The 22,858-nt window shown below is 37.6% G+C and overlaps 1 pseudogene across 1 annotated transcript; it reads right to left on the bottom strand.

Annotated features, from left to right (window-relative positions):
• Nucleotides 1-598: 598 nt before the first annotated feature.
• LOC306651200 (ADP-ribosylation factor-like protein 5A) lies at nt 599-1,781 on the bottom strand (annotated as a pseudogene). Its single transcript, XR_013766784.1, has 2 exons — nt 1,685-1,781; nt 599-1,424 (listed from the first exon to the last, which is right to left on the bottom strand). The product of XR_013766784.1 is annotated as an ADP-ribosylation factor-like protein 5A (transcript).
• Between the last annotated feature and the right edge of the window lie 21,077 nt (nt 1,782-22,858).

Here is a 22,858-nt window from a genome sequence, read left to right as displayed (position 1 = left end):
AGTTCTTAATTAAGAACAAATCGCTTGATAGTTTTAATCGCAACTTATGATTGACTGATAAATGGATTAACAATCTATTCAGTAATTTAGACCAATACAAGGAATAATCTGATAAATGCTCACTATGCAATTCTGTCAACTGGTAAAGTCAAGAATTTGACAGATATTTCACTCAGTTGGATTACATGTTTCCATGTGTGTTATGGGTCAACAAAAATAGGTATACAAATGTCAAGCTTTTTCCTGTATCTTTTTTTGTTTGTTTGTTTTAAAGAGCAGTTCAATGATTTGGTGGGGGGCATTGGTTAGTACAATACAGAGAACAGGAAAAGTATAAAATGGCACTTAACATCAATGCCAGTTCTTATCTCATTAGGGCAATAACTAAGGATATTACCAATTTTTGTGTTATTTCCTTTTCTTTAGAACATAAATCAAAGTCATTAAATTGAACTTGAGGTATATACATAATACATACACAACCTTAAGCAAAATACTTTTTTTCATAAGTAACATGACATTTAAAATATTGGAAACAGTATCTGTGCTGATTTGTATTTTGACTTAGGAACAAGAAGAGAACAACATTCAATTAGGGAGGGGTATACTGATAATAAAGCTCTTAAAGTTCAAAACATCTTCCTCTCCCTTTGTACTTACCACAGGCTATACATTGTCCTGAGAGGATTCATTGAGAAAAATTTCAATCACAGCTTTAATAAAGTACTTTGGAAGGAACTAATGAGAAAGCAAATTGGAAGGTGAGACTTCATCTTGTTTTCAAATAAGTGGTCTTAATTTTTCTTCTTATAGAAAAAAATTGAAATCAGTTTATTATAAATATATCTAAACCATTAATTTTTGCAGCTTTCAGGTAAAGTCCAGCACTTTGTTTATGCAAAGTCTATGATAGGAGGTCAGTAGAGATCATCTAATCTTAAGTCGCGACATCATCCATTCAAGTCCTTGGCATAACCCCTCGCCAGTAAGAGCACAGCACGCCTGGATATGCCACTGATGATCTTTAATAGAAGTTAGCTTCAAGAACTGGGAGAGTTCTGCTACACTCATGCATTCTTTAACATCTTGTTTATTAGCAAAAATCAGATCAGTAATCCAGCTTTTCTTAGGTCCTCATGTGCTAACATTTTGTAGAGTTCTTCTCTAGTTACAGAAATCCTCTCTCTGTCTGTACTGTCCACAACTACTATTACAAACTCTGTATTAGTATAATAAGTATTCCAGGAAGAACGAAGAGATTCTTGGCCACCAATATCCCACATTAGGAAACGTGTATTATTAATCACTATCTCTTCTACATTACTTCCTATCTTAGGGGATGTATGTACAACTTCATTCATAGAAAATTGGTAAAGGATGGTAGTTTTTCCTGCATTATCCAATCCAACAATGATAACTTTGTGCTCCTGGTGATTGAACAGTCTCCATATTGTGGTGAAAAGAATTCCCATTCTCGGGCAGCGGACCCCCTCCAGCCACCAGGGCCGCCTGGCCACCCCAGGCTCAGGTTAAAGGATAGAGAGACGCGCTGGAGCCTCCACCTCTGCTGCTGTTGCTGCCGTTCCCGCACTGGCCGCTGGCCCGCTTCCAGGGAACCCGAGGGAGGCCAAAACCCAGGCCGCCCTGCCGTGCGCGAGGCCCTGCCGCTGCCGCCGCGGCACACGCCTGGCTCGCGGACATCGCCGCCGCATTGTCTGCGACGAGCCTCGCGGGACACCGTCCTCCCCCAGCTCCTCTCGGGCGGCTGCTGCCGAGGCGACCACGCGGGCGGAGGAGGGGACGGGGCAGAGCGGGCGTGCCCAAGTGCTGCCTTTAATTTTCTTATCTTGCCTAATTGCTTTGGCTAAAATTTCAAGTACTATGTTGAATAGGAGTGGCAAAAATAGGCATCCTTTTCTTGTTCCTGTCTTTAGAGGAAAGTCAGTGTTTATTATTGTTTGTATTCTTGATTCTTTCTGACTTGTGCAAGACAAAATCTCAGTGTAATTTTGATTTGCACTTCCCTAATTGCTAATGATGTTGATATTTAAAAAAATATATTTGATGGCCATTTGTATTTCTTCTTTTGAGAAGTACCTGTATAATTCATTTGCCTGGTTTTCAGTTGGACTGTTTTTATTTTTTGTGTTCCTTATATATCCTAGACATTAATCATCTGTAAGAAGAGTAGGTAGCAACTATTTTCTCTTGTTCTATAGGTTCTCTTCACATTACTAATTGTTTCTTTGGTTGTGCAGAAGCTTTTTAATTTGATGCCATCTCATTTAGTAACTCTTGGCATTATTTTCTGAATTTTAGGGTTCTTATTGAGAAAGTTGTTGCCTGTGTCTATATCCTGGAGTGTTGACCATATATTTTCTTCTAGTAGTTTCCTAGATTCTGGTCTAATCCAAGTTCTTTGATCTATTTTGAGTTGACTTTTGTGCATGGTGAGAAGGTTTAGTTTCATTCTCCTACATATATATATATCCAGTTTTCCCAGGACCATTTGTTAGAAGTCAGATTTTCTTATGTAGGCACTCATAGGTATAAACTTTTCTCTAAGAACTGCCTTTATAATGTCCCAGAAGTTCTGATATCCTGTATAATTTTTCTCTTTTGAGTCTAAGAAATTTAAAGTGTCTCTTGTGATTTCTTCTATCACCCATACATCATTCAAAAGTGAATTGTTCAAGACAGGTATGCTCTCTTTTACCACTTCCAGTCAACATAGTCCTTGAAACTCTAGCCAGAGCAATTAGGCAAAAGTAAGAAATTAAAGTTACATTAACAGGAAAAGAAGAGCTCAAACTATCTCTATTTGCTGATGACATGATTCTATAATTAGAAGCCCACAAAAATTCCACCAGAAATCTAGAACTCATAAATGAATTCAGAAAAGTAGCAGCATATAAAACTAACACCTATAAATCAATCGAATTCTTATACAATAATGAGTAATCAACTGAAAGAGCAATTAGGAAAGCTATTCCATTCACAATAGCTTAAAAAAAACACTTGGGAATCAATCTAATAAAAGAGGTGAAAGATCACTAAAATAAAAACCAAAAAAAAAAAAAAAAAACACTAAAGAAAGAAATTGAAGACTTTAGAAGATGAAAAGATCTCCCATGTTCTTGGAGAGGCAGAATGAATATGTACAAAATGGCAATTCTACCAAAAGCATTACAGAGATTTCATGCAATTCCTATTAAAATCCCAATGATGTTCTTCATAGAAATAGAGAAAAACAGTGATGAAATTCATTTGGAAAAAGAAGAGACCCAAAATAGCCTAAGCAATCCTTAGCAAGAAAAGTGAAGCAGGGGGCATCACAATACCAGACTTTAAATTATACCACAGAGCTATAGTAACAAATATGGCATGGTATTGGCACCACAACAGACATATAGAATAGAAGTCACAGAGACAAATCCACATAAATACAGTTATCTCATACTAGACAAAGGCACCATACACATACATTAGAGAAAAAAATAGCCTCCTCAACCAATGGTGCTGGGAAAACTGGAAATCTAAATGTAGTATAATGAATTGTTCCCCTGTCTCTCACCCTGCACAAAACTCAACTCAAAGTGGATCAAGGACCTAGGCATTAGAACAGAGACCTTGCACCTACTAGAAGAAAAAGTAAGCCCAACTCTCCAGAATGTTGGCTTAGGAGCTGACTTCCTTAATAAGACTCCTAAAGCACACGAAGTAAAATCAAAAATCAATAAATGGAATGTTGTCAAACTAAAAAACTATTTCACAGTGAAAGAAATAATCAAGAGCTGAAGAGAGAACCTACAGAATGGGAGAAAATCTTTGATCCCTGCACCTCAGAGCATTAATCTCCAGGATATATAAAGAACTCAAATAACTCAATACTAAATAAACAAATAACCCAATTGATAATTGGGCAAAGGAGCTGAACAGACAATTCACAGAAGAAATATTAATGGTCAACACATGTATGAAAAAATGTTCAACATGTCTAGCAATTAGAGAAATGCAAATTAAAACAACAATGAGATTCCTTCTTAACAGCTAACTTAACAACTTTACATCAAAATTCAAAAACCCAGTCAGTGCATGGGCTAAGAAAGTGGGCATTCACTTTACTGAAGAAGATATACAATTGATCAACAAATATATGAAAAACTGTTCAACAACTCTAGTAATTAGAGAAATGCTAATCAAAACTACTACCTTAAGATTTCATCTCACTCCAATTTGAATATAAATAATATTAAGAATACAAGCAACAATAGGTGTTGGTGAGGATGTGGGATAAAAGGTGCACTCATACATTGCTGTTTATACCCAAAGGACTTAAAGTCAGCATACTACAGTGATGCAGCCACATCAGTGTTTATAGCTCAATTGACAATATCTAGATTGTGGAACCAACCTAGATGCCCTTCAATAGATGAATGGATAAAGAAGCTCTGGTATATGTAGATAAGGGAATGTTACTCAGCCATAAAGAAGAATAAAATTATGGTATTTTCAGGTAAATGGATGGAGTTGGAGAATATCATGTTATGTGAATAAATCCCAAAAAAACGAAAGGACAAATGTTTTCTCTGCTAAGTGGATGTTGATACATAATGGGGGAGGAGGGGTAAGGGAAGAATGGAGGAATGTTGGATTTTGTAGAGGGAAATGAGGGGAGGGATGAGGATGAGGGGAAGGAATGATGGTGGAATGAGACAAACCTCATTCCCCTGTGTATATGTGTGATTACACAAATGGTGTGACTCTATATCATATACATCCAGAGAAATGAAAAGTTGTACTCCATTTGTGTACAATGAATCAAAATGCATTCTGCTGTCATGTATAACTAAGTAGAACAAACAATAAAAAAGAATACAAGTAACAAAATTGCTGGTGAGGATGTGGGGAAAAATATACACTCATACATTGCTGGTGGGACTGCAAATTAATGGGACCACTCTGGAAAGCAGTATGGAGATTCCTCAGAAAACCTGGAATGGGACCATCTTTTACCCAGTTATCCCACTCCTCGGTTTATACCCAAAGGAATTAAAATCAGCATACTACAGTGACACAGCTACATCAATGTTTATAGCAGCTCAATTAACAATAGGTAAGCTATGGAACCAACCTATGTTCCCTTTAACTGATGAATAGATAAAGAAAATGTGGTATATACACACAATGGAATATTAGTCAGCCATAAAGGAGAATGAAATTACGGCATTTACCAGTAAATGGATGGAACTGAAGACTATCATGCCAAGTGAAATAAGTCAGTCCCCCAAAACCATAGATCAAATGTTCTCTCTGATATGTGGATGCCAACACAAAATGGGGGTATCGAAGAATAGGAGTTCATTGGATTATACAAATGTGAATGAAGGGTATGGAGGGTAACAGGAACAGAAAAGACAGTAGGATGTATCAAACATAACTTTCTCATGTTTATATATGAATACACAACCAGTGTAACTCCACATCATGTCCAACCACAGCATGGGATCCTAATCAAAATAAGTAATACTCAATTCATTTATAATATGTACAAATACATTCTATCATACATATCTAAAATAACAAAATATTCATTATTCAATCTACTTGTGTTTATGTAGTTTCTGCAATGTTTTGTTGTGTTGATTTCTAACTTCATTCCATTATGATATAAGTCACAATGAATTATATAACCTTTTTTTGTATTTGCAAAGAGTTTGTTTGTAACCTAAAATATGGTCAATTTTGGAGAAGGTTCCATGAACTGCTGAGAAGAAAATATATTCAGATATTATTGGATAAATTATTCTATAGATGTCTGTTAAGCCCTTTTGATTTATACTATATTTCAGGTTTCTAGAGTCTTTACAGAATTTATGTATGTTCAGCCTCTCTCATGGTTGAGAGGTTCATTGTAATTATCCATTATTGTACTGGGGTCCTTCTAAGGCCTCAATTTAAGTAGTGTTCCTTTTATGTAATTGTTTGTATCCACATTTGAAGCATAAGTATTTTTTATTTTTGCATCTCTTGTTGGATTATTTCCTTTAGCAGTATGAATTGTCCTTCTTTGTATTTTATTAATTTTGTTTTAAATTCTGCTTTGTTTGGGGCTTCATTTGCATGGTGTATCAATTTTCTCCTTTCACTTTCAGTATGTGTCTGATTGTAATGTGAATCTTTTGCAAACAACATAAAATTGGTTTTCTAAAATAATTCTCTCTCTTCCAGTCTGTCTTTTAATTGTAAAGTTCAATGTTATTATAGAGAGATGTTTATTAATTCCTGCTTTTCTTGGTTTATTTCCTGTGTCTCATTTGCTTAGCTACTCTTCAAATGAAATTTGTTCATTTGTGTGCTCCGGAGGTTTTTTTTTTTTTTTTTTTTTTTTTTCATTTTGTTCTGTGTGCAGTATTTCTTTAGGTCAGTTCTGTAGTGCCAGCTTAATAGTTATGAATTCTTTTAGTTTCTTCTTATCTTGGAAGATTTTTATTTCTTATTAGCTTTTGAAGGATAGATTTGCTGGATATAGGAATCTTGGTTGACAGTTATGTTCTTTCAGGACTTGGAATACATAATTTCAAATGCTCCTGGCTTTTAGAATTGGCGCTGAGAAATCAGAAGTTATTCTGATTGTCTTGTCTCTAAATGTGTTCTGATGTTTTTATCTTGAAGCTTTTGAAATTCTTTCCTTGTTCTGTATGTTAGATATTTTAATTATAATCTCTTGTGGAGAGATTTTTTCTTGATCTTCTCAATGTGTGGTTCTGATTATCTTCTGTATCTGAATGTACATTTCATTCTCAGGGTTTGAAAAATTTTTATTATTAATTTCTTGAAGAGAGTATCCATTCTGTTAGCCTGCATCTCACAACCATTCTCAATTCCAGTGATTTTTAAATTTTGTATCTTAATGTTGACCCAGAGTTCTTATATAATCTGATCATAATTACATATTTTATTTCATTTAATGCTCTCTGAATGTTCAAGACTGGCAATTTTGTCTTGCAGTTATGAAATTCTGTCTTCATCATGGTCTACTCTATTAGAGACTTTCAACTGAACACTTTATTTGATTTATTGTGTCTTTCATTTACAAGGGTTCTGTTTGATTCTTTTTCAATATTTCTATCTCCTCATTGAATTTCTCATTCATAGTCTGTACTTACTTCCCTAATTCATTCAGTTGTTTTTCTGTGTTCTCTGAATTTATTGATCATTTTCATAGTCATTCTTTTGATTCCTCATCTGGTATTCCACCCACTTCAATATTTTGGAGGTCAGTTTCTGGTGAATTGTGCACTTTGGGAGGTGTCATTATATCTTGTTACTGTTTTTGGTACAAGGTAAGAACCCAGGGCCACATCTCAAGAACCTTTTCTTTTTTATTTTGAAGCAGGGTCTTCCTAAGTTGCTTAGGGCCTCACTAAATTGCTGAACCTCACTTTGAATTCACCATCCTCCTGCCTCAGCCTCCCAAGTTACTGGGATTACAGGTGTGCAACACAGTGCCTGACTACCTTGGTTTTTCATATTTGTTGTATTCCTGTTTTTGGTTTTATGCCTCTGTTTAATTTTTCTTCTACTCTCATGTTTGGGTCTTTTTAAGGCATGACCTTCATTTACCAAAGTGTTATAGAGTGACCCACATTGAGATATTCTCATAAGTGTGGTATTGACAGCCTTTGTGTTAATTATTTTTTTGCAGTAGTGGATGTTTATTAGTGGGACCTGAGGATAAACTGGTAGCCTTTCCTACTTGGTGCCTGGTCATTCTCTTTTTTGTCTCTTCTCTTTTTATATTAAAGTATTGATGAAGTCTGAGGGTCATTCATTTGTGTGTGGAGCAAGTTGTGCTGTCCTTTGGCTGAGTTTAGTTCAGCAGCAGAATCTCTACTCTGTGAACTTTTAGCATTCTTGTATGACCCCAGCCACCTCATAGGATAGGTGAAAACAAATAAGAGTTAACAACCAATTTGAACAATATACAGCACTAAAATAAATACCTTATTCTTGCTATGATATCTAGAATGTTAATCACCGCAAAAAATAGGATTGGTGGGTTCAGCAATTGGCAACAGTAATAACAGTAACTATGAACTAGATCTGGCATTAAACCAAACAGCGCATACCAACTGTTATCCACAGCAGTAATAATTCCAACAGTATGAATGGTGATGGCAGGATTTATATAAACCTGTTATTTCTAAAATAAGGTAACAATACAGTTCATTACGATAAAAATAAATGTGATAGGAAGGTAGATGGGACTTTACAGTTTCAAAATATGAATAGAAAGAATGCAGAAGAGATGTAGCAGGTGATAGTGATAAGGAAGGAGAAGAAAAAATAGGAAAAATTAAGAAACAAGAAAATTTGACTGTGTAAAGGAAAAGAGAGAGAGAGAGAGAAAAAAATCAGAAATCAAACCAAACAAAACCAAACCAAAATGAAAAACCAAAACACCTAACCTATAAAAGACAAGGCAAGGAAGAATAACTATATTTTAAAGTTACTAAAAATGAGAAAAAAGAAAAAAAAGTATATGTATATATTATATGTCCATGAACTAATCAGCACAGCAAGAGCAACTTCCCCCACAAAAAAATAGGAAAAAGGAAAAAAGATTCTGAATAAAAAATTAAGGAATTATCTTCACTGAATTGGTCAAAATAGTGAATGAGAATGAATGGCTGTGCCTATGCCCAACTATCCTTCTTTCTTCTTTCTTTGGCTATGTACGGAGTGGGGGGAGAGAGAGAGAGAGAGAGAGAGAGAGAGAGAGAGAGAGAGATGTTGTTAACCTCTTATATATGTTGCTTGCTGAGCTGCCAGTTGGAGTGATATAAGAGTGAAGCTGGTTGAAATAACTCTCAGCTTCCCTTCTCAACAATATAAAGAAGGATGGAATGGGAAGTACCATCAGTCAGAGTATTGTTTGCAAAATCAGAATGAAGTATTTATTATCTGGGTGGGTTTGCTGCAGAATTCTATGAGGGGAGTTCTGGTGACTGAGGCTTAGGTCTACTCAGGCCTTGGTTGCTTTCTTGGATGGTGTCTGCTCTGGAGAGATTACATCTACACACCTTTAGGGCCCAGCAGTTGCCAATCTTTGTTGGGAGTCTTGATCTCAGGAGCCTTTCTAGAATTGTACTTGTGGGGTAGGGGTACCAATCTTCCACACACTCTGCTGCCCATGAACACAGCCTTACCTGGCTTAGTCTCTGAGTGTATTGACACCTGGTCAGATTCCTGATCCACTTACTTCTACTGGTCCATTGAGCCACCAGACTCAAAGGAAAAGTGAGTTGAAGTCCACTTTGTATTTCTGTCTTGAATCCCTCTGATTATGATCTTCTCTGTGCCTATTTCACTTATGTTCTTCTAAGTACATCCTACACCACAGAATAAGTGATTGCTGGGACAGTTTGGCAACTTTTGCTATGATCTCCCAGCTCCTGTAGCTGCGAGCTGCAGTGTACCTCAAAATGACTCCTGCCTCAGCTGTTACCAGTTGAGTAATACAGTGCACTTTTCAGAAACCTGTTCACAGTGCAGCCTCTGGATCAGCAAGGTTCAGGCTGCTTTTCTGATCTCAGGGTTTTTTTTGTACCAAATCTGTCCATTGTGTTTCTCTTTGTGTTATTCCCCTCCCCTCTGTGGAGAACCAGCGCCACTACCACCGCCACTGCAATGGGCTTGTCTCCAAACTACTCATTCTTCTTTGTTCAATGTACCCAAAATTCTGAGTCTGTAAGACACTCCGATTTCCAATATTGAATTTTAGTGAAATCCCTCTTTATCCCACCTCACTGAGAAGCAGTATTCCCGCTGTTGTCTCCCATTCTCAATTGTCTATTCACTCTGTAGAGTCTTTCCTCTTCTAAACAGAAGATTTTTATTGTTTTCTAATCCCATTTGTCCACTTTTGCTTTTGTGTATGTGCATTTGAGGTCAAATCCAAAATTATATATTTAGATTGACGTCATGGAGGATCCCCCTGATGTTTTCCTCTACTAGTTTTATAGGTGTTAATGTTATGTTTAAGTCTTTGATTTGCTTTAAGTTGGTGTTTATATGTGATAAAAGATAAGGGTCTACTTTCATTCGTCTGCATATAGCTATCCAACTTTTCTAACATCATTTATTGAAGTCACTATCTACACTACTTATTGTGGGATCTAGGGAATTTTATCAAAAATCAGTTGACTGCAGGTGTGTGGATTTATTTCTAGGCTCTTTGCTCTGTTCCATTCTTATGTATGTCTGTTTACTAATGCCAGTGATGTGCCATTTTGGTTATTACAGCTTTCTAATACATTTTGAGGTCAGGTAGTATGATAGTTCTCACTCCATTCTTCTGACAAATACTTTGGCTATTTGGTGTTATTGTGATTCCAAATTAATTTTAGGACTTTTTTCCTTTTATTCTGTAAAGAATGTTATTGTTATTTTGATAGGGATTGCACAGCATCTGTAAAGACTTTAGTTAGTATTGATGTTATCACCATATTAATTTTTTATCCATGTATACAACTTATTTTTCTGTTTGTTTTTGTCTTTTTTCATTTATTTTATCAATTGTCTCTAATTCTTAGAATTAAAAATATTTCACTTCCTTGGTATAATTTATTTATAAGTATTTTTGTACCTATTGTAAAGAGCATTTTTTTCTGGATTACATTTCCAAACAAGGACAATTTAATTTCTTTTCAACTGTGGATGTTTTTCATTCATTTTTTTCCTAATTGCTTTAACTGACTTTCTGTACTATATTAAATACAAGTGGTAAAGATGTGAAAGATCCTTTGGATCTTAAAGGAAAACTTCCAACCTTTTTCTTGTCCAGTAATGTTAACTGTGACTTTGTCATACATGACTTTTATTGCATTGGGAATTGTTTCTTATTTACCTAATTTGTTGAGTGTTTTTCTTAATCATAAATGGATTCTGAAATGTGTACATTTTTCTGCATCTATTGAAATGATCAAATAGTTCTTATACTTAATTTATTTAATCTATTAAAGTGATGGTTCACACTTATTCATTTGCATGTAATGAACAATTCTCTTATCCTTGGGATGAATCCTACTTGGTCATGGTGAGTGATCTTTTTAATGTGTTATTGAGTTGGGGGTGAAAATATTTTGTTGAGGATTTTTACATCTATGTTATTCGGGTATAGGGGACCATAGTTTTCTTTTTATGTTATATCTGTCTGTTTCTGGTATCATGGTGATGTTAGCCATGTTGAATAATTTGGAAGGAACCCTGCTCAATATTGTGGAAGAATTTGAGAAGGACTAGGGTTAATTCTTTAAATGTTGGTGAAATTTTGCAATAAAGGCATCATGTACTGGGATTTTCTTTTGTGGAAAACTTTAAAATTACTGATTCAATTTTCTTACTATTAAAATTTTCTATGTCTTCATAATTCAATATTGGTAAGTGGTATGCTCATATTGGTGTTTCATGGGAAGACAATTTCTGGACAGATCTCTTCCTACATCTTCTTCTTTTTTTTTTTTTCTCTATTTTTTTTTTATTGTAAACAAATGGGATACATGTTGTTTCTCTGTTTGTACATGGCGTAAAGGCATACCATTTGTGTAATCATAAAGTTACATAGAGTAATGTTGTTTGATTCATTCTGTTATTTTTTCCCTTCCCCCCACCCCTCCCACCCCTCTTTACCCTCTATACAGTACTTCCTTCCTCCATACTTGCCCCACTCCCTAACCCTAACTCTAACCCTAACACTAACCCTTCCCTCCCCCCCATTATGTGTCATCCTCCACTTATTAGCGATATCATTCGTCCTTTGGCTTTTTGAGATTGGCTTATCTCACTCAGCATGATGTTCTCCAATTTCATCCATTTGCCTGCAAATGCCATAATTTTGTCATTCTTTATGGCTGAGTAATATTCCATTGTATATATATACCACAGTTTCTTTATCCACTCATCAATTGAAGGGCATCTAGGTTGGTTCCACAGTCTGGCTATTGTGAATTGAGCAGCTATGAACATTGATGTAGCTGTGTCTCTGTAGTATGCTGATTTTAAGTCCTTTGGGTATAGGCCAAGGAGTGGGATAGCTGGGTCAAGTGGCGGGTCCATTCCAAGTTTTCTAAGGAATCTCCACACTGCTTTCCAGAGTGGCTGCACTAATTTGCAGCCCCACCAGCAATGTATGAGTGTACCTTTCTCCCCACATCCTCGCAAACACCTGTTGTTGCTCGTATTCTTGATAATCGCCATTCTAATTGGGGTGAGATGGAATCTTAGGGTGGTTTTGATTTGCATTTCTCTTATTACTAGAGATGTTGAACATTTTTCCATATGTTTGTTGATTGCTTGTAGATCTTCTTCTGTGAAGTGTCTATTCATTTCCTTAGCCCATTTGTCGACTGGATTATTTGAATTCTTGGAGTAAAGTTTTTTGAGTTCTTTATAGATTCTGGAGATTAGTGCTCTATCTGAAGTATGATTGGCAAAGACATTCTCCCATTCTGTAGGCTCTTTCTTCGCATTGCTGATAGTTTCCTTTGCTGAGAGAAAGCTTTTTAGTTTGAATCTATCCCAGTGGTTGATTCTAGCTTTTATTTCTTGTGCTATGGGAGTCCTGTTAAGGAAGTCTGATCCTAGACCAACAAGGTGAAGATTTGGACCTACTTTTTCTTCTATAATCTGCAGGGTCTCTGGTCTGATTCCGAGGTCCTTAATCCATTTTGAGTTTAGTTTCGTGCATGGTGAGAGATATGGGTTTAGTTTCATTCTGTTGCATATGGATTTCCAATTCTCCCAGCACCATTTGTTGAAGAGGCTATCTTTTCTCCATTGCATATTTTTGGCACCTTTGTCTAGTATGAGAAAATTGTATTTATTTGGGTTTGTGTCCGTGTCCTCTATTCTATACCATTGATCTACCTTTCTATTTTGGTACAAATACCATGCCGTTTTTGTTACTATTGCTTTGTAGTAGAGTTGAAGATCTGGTATTGCAATACCCCCTGTTTCACTCTTCCTGCTAAGGATTGCTTTAGCTATTCTGGGTTTCTTATTCTTCCAGATGAATTTCATAATTGCTTGCTCTATTTCTGTAAGGTACATCATTGGGATTTTAATTGGAATTGCATTGAATTTGTATAGCACTTTAGGTAGTATGGCCATTTTGACAATATTAATTCTTCCTATCCAGGAACATGGAAGATCTTTCCATCTTCTAAGGTGTTCTTTAATTTCTTTCGTTAGTGTTGTATAGTTCTCATTGTAGAGGTCTTTCACCTCTTTTGTGAGATTGATTCCCAAGTATTTCATTTTTTTCGAGGCTATTGTGAATGGGGTAGTTTTCCTAATTTCTCTTTCTGAAGATTCAGCACTTATGTATAAAAATGCGTTGGATTTATGGGCATTGATCTTGTAACCTGCTACATTACTGAATTCACTTATGAGTTCTAAGAGTTTTCTGGTGGAATTTCCAGGTTCCTCTAAATATATAATCATGTCATCAGCGAACAGGGATAGTTTGAGTTCTTCTTTTCCTACATGTATCCCTTTAATTTCTTTGGTTTGTCTAATTGCTCTGGCCAGAGTCTCAAGAACGATGTTGAATAGAAGTGGTGAAAGAGGGCATCCCTGCCTTGTTCCAGTTTTTAGGGGGAATGCTTTCAGTTTTTCACCATTTAGAATGATATTAGCCATGGGCTTAGCATAAATGGCCTCTACAATGTTAAGGAATGTTCCCACTATCCCTATTTTTTTCTAGTGTTTTGAGCATGAAGGGGTGCTGTATTTTATCAAATGCTTTTTCTGCATCTATTGAAATAATCATGTGATTCTTGACTTTACGTCTATTAATGTGGTGAATTACGTTTATTGATTTCCTGATGTTGAACCAACCTTGCATCCCTGGGATGAAACCAACTTGATCATGGTGCACTATCTTTTTAATATGTTTTTGTATGCGATTTGCTAAAATTTTGTTGAGAATTTTTGCATCGATGTTCATTAAGGATATTGGTCTGAAATTTTCTTTCCTTGATGAGTCTCTGTCTGGTTTAGGTATCAGGGTGATATTGGTTCATAGAATGAGTTTGGGAGGGTTCCCTCCTCTTCTATTTTATGGAATACTTTGAGAAGTATTGGAATGAGCTCTTCTTTAAAGGTTTTGTAGAACTCGGCTGAGAACCCATCTGGTCCCGGACTTTTCTTTGTTGGTAGGCTTTTGATGACTTCTTCTATTTCAGTACTTGAAATTGGTCTATTTAAATTGTTTATGTCCTCCTCATTCAGTTTAGGCAATTCATATGTCTCTAGAAACCTGTTGATGCCTTCAAAATTTTCTATTTTTTTAGAGTATAGATTTTCAAAATAGCTTCTAATTATGTTTTGTATTTCAATCGTATCTGTTGTGATATTTCCTTGTTCATTCCGAATTTTAGTGATTTGGGGTTTCTCTCGTCTTCTCTTTGTTAGTGTGGCTAAAGGCTTATCAATTTTGTTTATTTTTTCGAAGAACCAACTATTTATTTTGTCAATTTTTTGTATTGTTTCTTTTGTTTCAATTTCATTGATTTCAGCTCTGAGTTTAACTATTTCCTGTCTTCTACTACTTTTGGTGCTGTTCTGTTCTTCTTTTTCTAGGGCTTTGAGCTGTAGTGTTAGGTCGTTTATTTGTTGAGTTTTACTTCTTTTATTAAATGCGCTCCATGAAATAAATTTCCCTCTTAGTACTGCTTTCATAGTGTCCCAGAGATTTTGATATGATGTTTCTTTGTTCTCATTTACCTCTAAGAATTTTTTAATTTCCTTCCTAATATCTTCTGTTACCCATTCATCATATAATAGCATATTGTTTAATCTCCAGATGTTGGAATAGTTTCTGTGTTTTACTCTTTCATTTATTTCTAACTTCAATCCATTATGATCTGATAGAATACATGCTAGTGTCTCTATCTTCTTGTATTTGCTAACATTAGCTTTGTGGCATAATATATGGTCTATTTTAGAGAAGGATCCATGTACTGCTGAGAAGAAAGTGTATTCGCTCTTGGTTGGATGGTATATTCTATAAATGTCCGTTAAGTCTAAATTATTGATTGTGTTATTGAGATCTATGGTTTCTTTGTTCAGTTTTTGTCTGGAAGATCTGTCCAGTGGTGAGAGAGGCGTGTTAAAATCACCTAGTATTATTGTGTTATGGTGTATTTGGTTTCTGAAATTGAGAAGGATTTGTTTGACATACATGGATGAGCCACTGTTTGGGGCATAGATGTTTATGAGTGTTATATCTTGCTGATTTATGCTTCCCTTAAGCAGTATGAAATGACCTTCTTTATCCCTTCTGACTAACTTTGGCTTGAAGTCCACATTATCGGAAATGAGGATGGATACTCCAGCTTTTTTCTGAGTCCATGTGCATGGTATGTTTTTGCCCATCCTTTCACCTTTAGTGTATGGGTATCTTTTTCTATGAGGTGAGTCTCTTGCAGGCAACATATTGTTGGATCTTTCTTTTTAATCCAGTCTGCCAGTCTATGTCTTTTGATTGATGAATTCAGGCCATTAACATTCAGGGTTATTATAGAGAAATGATTTGGTTTCCCGGTCATTTGGTTCATTTTTAAAATTTTGTTTATTTATTTGTCTGACACAACTTGTTTCCTCCTTTATTTGACAATTCCTTTAGGATAATTCCTCCCTTTGCTCATTTGCTTCTTTGTTTTTCATCTCTTCCTCATGGAATATTTTGTTGAGAATGTTCTGTAATGCTGGCTTTCTTTTTGTAAATTCTTTTAGCTTTTGTTTATCATGGAAGGATTTTATTTCATCGTCAAATTTGAAGGTAAGTTTTGCTGGATATAAGATTCTTGGTTGGTATCCATTTTCTTTCAGGGCTTGAAAAATGTTGTTCCAGGTCCTTCTAGCTTTTAGGGTCTGGATTGAAAAATCTGCTGATATGCATATTGGTTTCCCCCTGAATGTAATTTGGTTCTTTTCTCTCACAGCCTTTAAAATTCTGTCTTTATTTTGTATGTTAGGTATTTTCATTATAATGTGCCTTGGTGTGGGTCTGTTGTAATTTTGTGTATTTGGAGTCCTATAAGCCTCTTAAACTTGATTTTCCATTTCATTCTTCAGATTTGGGAAATTTTCGATATTATTTCATTGAATAAATTGTTCATTCCTTTGGCTTGTTTCTCTAGGCCTTCCTCAATCCCAATAATTCTTAAATTTGGCCTTTTCATGATATCCCATAGTTCTTGTAGATTCTGTTCATGATTTCTTACCATCTTCTCTGTTTGTTCAACTTTGTATTCAAGGTTAAATATTTTGTCTTCAATGTCTGAGGTTCTGTCTTCCAGGTGTTCTATCCTATTGGATATGCTTTCTATGGAGTTCTTAATTTGGTTTATTGTTTCCTTCATGTCAAGGATTTCTGTTTGGGTTTTTTTCAATATCTCTAACTCTTTATTGAAATGATCTTTTGCTTCCTGTATTTGCTCTTTTAACTGTCGATTGGTGCGATCAATCAATGCTTGCATTTGCTCTTTCATCTCATCATTCAGTGTGTGCATTTGCTCTTTCATCTCATCGTTTGCTTCTCTGATCATTTTAATTATGTACATTCTGAACTCCTTTTCTCTCATTTCTTCTGCCATGCTGTCACTGGGTTTTATTGATGTAACATCTAGATTTGTTTGTAGCATTTTCTTTCCTTGTTTTCTCATATTGTTCAGGTATCAGAGGACCGCTGAGATATTGCAGATTTCCTCTATTGACTTACAATGTCCCTGAAGATTTCTCTATATATCCCCCCTTAGCCTTCAGTAGGCTGAAGTCTTGGAGGAAGTTGATAATGCGGTGCTCCACAAGGAAGCTGCCTCTCTACGAGTGGTGGCCTTCAGGTGGGGTATAATCCCTGCTAGTGGGCAGAGGTGCCTCCACTTGTTGACCAATGGTCATCCAAAGGGGACCTAGGCTGTGGACTGAGGCAAGGCCTGTTTGGGCCTGAGTCTCTGGTTTTACCGTCCTTGTGGTGAAACCTCACCCAGCAGGGAAGACTCACCCGGTGGGGAGGTCTCGCTGGTCAGTTCCCTCCTAGAGGTTCCCCTCAATTTACAGGTACCGCCTGGGCTGGGCTGCCTTCCTCTGGAAAGTTCCCAGGGGCCCGGCCCTACCTCCTGGGCCTGGGAGCCTCACCCTTTGCAGATGACTCTCCTTAGGCTGCCCTTCCTCAGAGAATCTGCCCGCAGGCCTGGAACCTTCGCTCCGCCCTAATCCTGTCTCTGTGGGGCTCTTCTACCAAGAAGCCTCCTAGATCCTGGGACCCTGCTCTGCACCTATTCGCCTGGCTATGCGGCCCCTCCTCTGAGCAGCCACCTGGGGCCCGTACAATCGCTCTGAGTCCCAGAGACCCGCCACACGCCTCTTCCTCCAGACAGCCTCCCAGTATTCCGGTGCGGTCACTAGGAATCCAAGAAACTCACTGCGTGCCTCCACCTCCACCAACCCCCCGTAGCCCTGGGCAATCAATCACTCCGAGTCGAAGTGACCCTCCCCGTTCCTCCTCCTTCTCCAGATAACCCCCCGGGTGTTCAGGAGCAGTCGCTCTGATGGCTCTGAGTCCACGTGACCCGCAGCACGGGTCCTCTGGGCAACCGCCCGGAGCTCTGGTGCGGCCACTCAAGACCAAGCGTCCCACCACGCTTCTCCTCCAGGCAGCCCCCCTGTGTTCAGGAGCTGTCACTTTAAGTCCAAACAACTCACCACTCGCCTTCTCCTCTGAGCAGCCGCCTGGAGCGCTGATGCAGTCACTGCGAGTCCACACGACCCGCCGCGCTCCTCCTCCTCCTCCTCCTCCGGGCAGGCCCCGGGGTTCAGAAGTCTTCTGAGTCCAAACAGCTCGCCACGCAGCCCCTTCTCTGGCAACCGCCTGTAGCTCTGGTGTAGTCACCCCGAATCCAAGCGGCCGCGCTCCTCTTCCTCCTCCTCGTCCTCTGGGCAGGCCCCGGTGTTCAGAAGCGTCGTTCTGAGTCCAAACAGCTCGCCGCGCAGCTTCTCTTCTGGCAACCGCCTGTAGCTCTGGTGCAGTCACTCCAAATCCAAGTGGCCACGCTCCTCCTCCTCCTCCTCAGGGCAGGCCCCGGTGTCCTGAGTCCACACAGCTCTCCTCGCCACTCTTCCCCTGGGCAGCCGCCGGAGCCCCAGTGGTTGCTCCGAGTCCCAGCGCTGTGCCGAGTGGCCTTCTTTACAATGCTCCCAGCTGTCCGAGTTCACTGCTCCAGCGGGGGGAGGGGCGTCTCGCCGGCAGCTCTACTTCACAAAGTTTCCTGTGTTCCGGGACCACCGTCCCATCCGGGATGCCTCCCCAAGGGGTGAGAGTCATCCGGCTGCTTTGAGTTGGTCCCAAGCGTCTCAGTATCTCCTCTTTTGAATCCTGAGTCTTGGAGCAACATGAAATGCAGCCACCCTCTAGGCTGCCATCTTGAAACCCCTCTTCCTACATCTTCTTATGCCCTCCACTGAATGCTGTAAATTATTTCCTGTTCAGCATTGTACCTTCATTGCAAAATGTATCCAAAGGTAGTACATGTTTGTTATGATTCAGATATTGGGTGTCCTTGTTGAACAAAACTCTCTCTCTGCTTCCTGGTGCCACGTTCCCAGCTGTTTTCCTCTACCACAAACTTCTGCCCTGATGTTCTGCCTCACCTCAAGCCCAGAGGAATGGAGTTGGCCATCTATGGAATGAGACTTCTGAATCTATGAAGCCCCAAATAAACTTTTCATTCTTAAAATTTTTCTTGTTTGGTGTTATAGCAGTGAAGAAAAAGCTGATTAAAATAGAAATTTGTACTTATAAGTGGCATTTTTGTGTGACTAACCTGGCTATGTGGTTCAGAAGCTTTTATAGCTCTTTGGGATTTGTGGGAGTAATTTTGGAAAGGTCACCCATCCAGGAGTGTTGTGAGTGGACTTTAACGGGCAAATCTTGTGGGATTTTAGAAGTCCAGAATGCCAATAAGACAGTGGACAGCAATGATTGTGGTCATGAGGTTTCAGAGGGGAAGGAGGATTCTACTGGAAATTGAACTGGAGGCCATCTTTATTACGTTCTGGTTAAGAAGTTGTGTACATTTTTCCCATGCTCTGAGACTTTCTGTGAGGCTGAATTTAAAGATGATGGACTTCTTAATCTTGTGGAAGACATTTCTAGGCAGCATAGTATTCAGGTGATGCTATGGGTGCTGCTGGTGGCCTTTAGCCAATTTCATTGTGATAAGCAGGAGCAGAAAACAAAGCAGAGAGATTTGAAACAGTTGTAGTTTGGCCAAAGAACTGTAAGTGAAACTGGGGTAAAGAATATGTAGTTGTTAAAGATGTTACAGCCACTAAAGATATGTTAGAGGCATTGCCCAGAAAAATAATAAAGATGGTTTGAAGGTATCTAAAGAATGGCAGTGACACTCCCATCTCAGACTCAAGAGTGTAAAATAAAAAATTAGTTTGAGAAGATATCATGGGGGCACTCTGTAATGGGTGGGGAGATAGGAAGTTGTTTCAGCATGATTGGCCACCCAGGCACTCAGAGGATGTACAGCCATGGTTCCTAGAGGCTTGGGTACTGCTCAAGATGGTGGCAGGTCTTGGTGGCATCCACGTGGTGCTAGTTCTGTAGGAATTCAGGATGCTGGAGTTAGGAGATTGTGTAGGCTTCCATCAAGATTCCAAAAGAAGGCCTTGGAGGTCAGGGAAAGCACAGTGGGATCAGAGGTTGTTCTACTTTTAAGGTTGTTCTACCTTCTAAGACCTTCTTCAATTTATTTCTTCAGTCTTCTAATATAATATAGCACAGGTACCAAATTCTTTAATAAGACTCCTAAAACTGAAGACATAACACCTAGAATCAATAAATGTGATGATGTCAAATTAAAGTGCTTCTGCACAGCAAAGGAAACAATTAAGAACATGGAGTTAGAACCTAAAGACTGGAAGAAAATCTTTGCCAGCTACTCTTCTGACAAGGATTAATATCCATAATACAAAGAGCTAAAAGCACTTACCACCAAAAATATTAACCCAGTCAACAAGTGGGTAAATGATATAAACATATGTTTCTCAAAAGCAGAAATGCAAATGACCAACAATTATATGGAAAACATATTCAACATCCTTAGGAATCAGGAAAATGCAAATTAATTCACTACATTTAGGATGTCAGTCATCAATAATACAGATAACAATAATAGCTGGCAAGAATGTGGGGAAAGAGTACACTTAAGCATTGTTGGTGGTAATTAAAATTAATACAACCACTTTGGAAATCACTATGGAGATTCCTCAAAAAAACAAAGAATGGAAACTCCAGGTATCCCACTCCTTGGCATTTATCCCCCAGATCTAAAATTAGCATACTATAATAATACATGCATTCTAATATTTATGATGCCACTATTTAATAGTCAAATTAAGGAACAAGCCTCAGTGCCTTTGACAGATGAATGGATCAAGACCAATGTGGTACATGTACACAATGGAATTTTACTCAGCCATAAAATAGAATGAAATAATATTATTTTACAATTTTAATTGTTAGAATTACAATTTGCTGGTAAATGGATGGAACTGGAGAACATCATGCTAAGTGAAATAAGCCAGATTCAGAAAGTCAATGGTTGAAAGCTTTCTCTCATATGTGAAAACTAGAGATAAATAAGAAACAAAAAAGAGATCTCATGAAATAGAAGGGAGAGAAGTGGAACAGATAAGGGGGTAGAAAAGGAGGGTGGATAGAGAATGAGAAAAGGGATTAACTGCAGAATAAAATGTGTGTGCATGAATATATCACAATGAATCCCAATTTATATATAATTATAAAGCACCAACTAATAGCAATGAATGTGGGACTGAAGTAGAGCAAGTTATGTTATATGCATTTACGAATATGGCAAAATGAACACCACTTTTATGCATAAATATACTGCATTAAGGAGAATACATTTTAAATTGTTGAACACGTTAAGAGCTTTCTTTAACTTGACTAAAAGAAATTAATTCTAAACCAACCGACTTGCAAAATAATTTGTTATCATTAATTAGTCAATCACTTTCTCAATACCAAAAAAGTGTACTTTAAATCAATGCTTATATTTTCAAGATATTTTTAGAATTACACATTTGGAAAGATTGTACAGAGTTACCATAAACTGTACAATTTCTGCCATGCTTCATATTCAAAGTTGTGTGTTCATAAAAGCAATACTGATACATAATTTTTAATAAAATTAAGTACTTTATTCAAATTTCATCAGTTTTACCTGGTGTTCTTTCCTTGGTCCTGGATCTTATCTGGGATATTTCATAACATTTAGTCTCCTCAGCCTCCACAGTTTCTTGGAATATTCTAGTTTTGATGACCTTGACATTTCTGAAGTGTACTTATCAGGCATTCTATACATTGTCTTGCAATTGTGGTTAGTCTGTTTGTGTGTGTGTGGTGCTTGGGATTGAACTCAGAGCCTTACACATGCTAGGCAAGAACTCTACTTCTGAGCTATAATCTAGCTTTATCTGATATTTTTCTAATGAATGCCCTTTTCTCATGTTTGCCACAAGTGGATAGAGGTAAAGTTTATTTCTCATCACACCCTATCATGGATACATAGTACTAACAAGACTTACCACTGTTGATGTTAACCTTGATAATCTGACTTAGTGTTCATCAGGTTTCTCAACTGTTTAAATTCTTTTGCCTCTTACTCTTAAGAAGAAGTCACTATGTATAACCCGAATTTAAAGAATAGGAAAGTTGGCTACTGCTAGTCCATGGTGAAGGCATTTTTGTGGCCTGAGGACATACACACCATGCTCCCATCACCACTGCCACCACAATTACTGCTTCTGAGGAAGTATCCACTTCCCTGATTACATGACTCCCATTTGAAGAATGGCCATATAGTGTGTTTCCCACCCCTATTGAATTGTAAGCTACTTTTACCTGAGTCACTAGATGATCTCCTCTAACACATAGATTTCTACCACAGAGGGACTTTTTGACTTCCCTGCACTGCCTGCCATTCCCAAAGTCATCAATTACAGTTGAAGAAGCTGTAGGGAGACTACTATATGGTCCTAACTGGAACCAAAGCCAAAATCGTCTACTAAATTTAAATTCTTAGACACATTTTGAAGGAAACATTTTACTAAGAAAGCTCTTTATAAAGGTGGTGAAGATAACTGATCCAGGTGCACAAATCTTAACACCGGGAACAAAGAAGTATTGGAAAACAAGATAACATGATACTTCTCAAGAAACTCAATAAGTTCCTGGTAACAGACTAGAAAGGAAACTATATTTGCAAAATGCCTGATAAAAATTCAAAGGAACAATATATGTTTTCTTATATCTCATTGAATTTACTTATTCTCAACAAGACACAAGAAAACTCATAAAAATCATCCAACAAAATTAGGGAAGCAATTAATGATCTGAACAAGAAATTTAGTAAAACGATCCATATTATGGTAAAGAACCAAACAGAAATATTGGAAGTAAGAAATTTTACAAGACAATAAAAGCTTCAACAGAAAGTCTAAAAACAGACTGGATCAAACAAAATAAATAATATTTGAACTTGAAGACATTTGGGAATGTACAACTCCGACCATGAGAAAAATGAAGGCAGCCTTCAAGCCCCTTGGGATACTATTAAGTGCACATATGATTACCTTATGGGTGTTTGAGAAGAGGAAGTGAATGGAAAAAAATAGGAAGGCTATGCAGAGATAACAGCTAAAATGTTACCTAAACTTTGGGAAATATGAATATCTGGGTCCAGAAAACTCAACGGAT

This window comes from Sciurus vulgaris (assembly GCF_902686455.1).
Source record: "Sciurus vulgaris genome assembly, chromosome: X".
NCBI lineage: Eukaryota > Metazoa > Chordata > Mammalia > Rodentia > Sciuridae > Sciurus > Sciurus vulgaris.
This window is presented reverse-complemented; position numbering and strand designations above follow the sequence as displayed.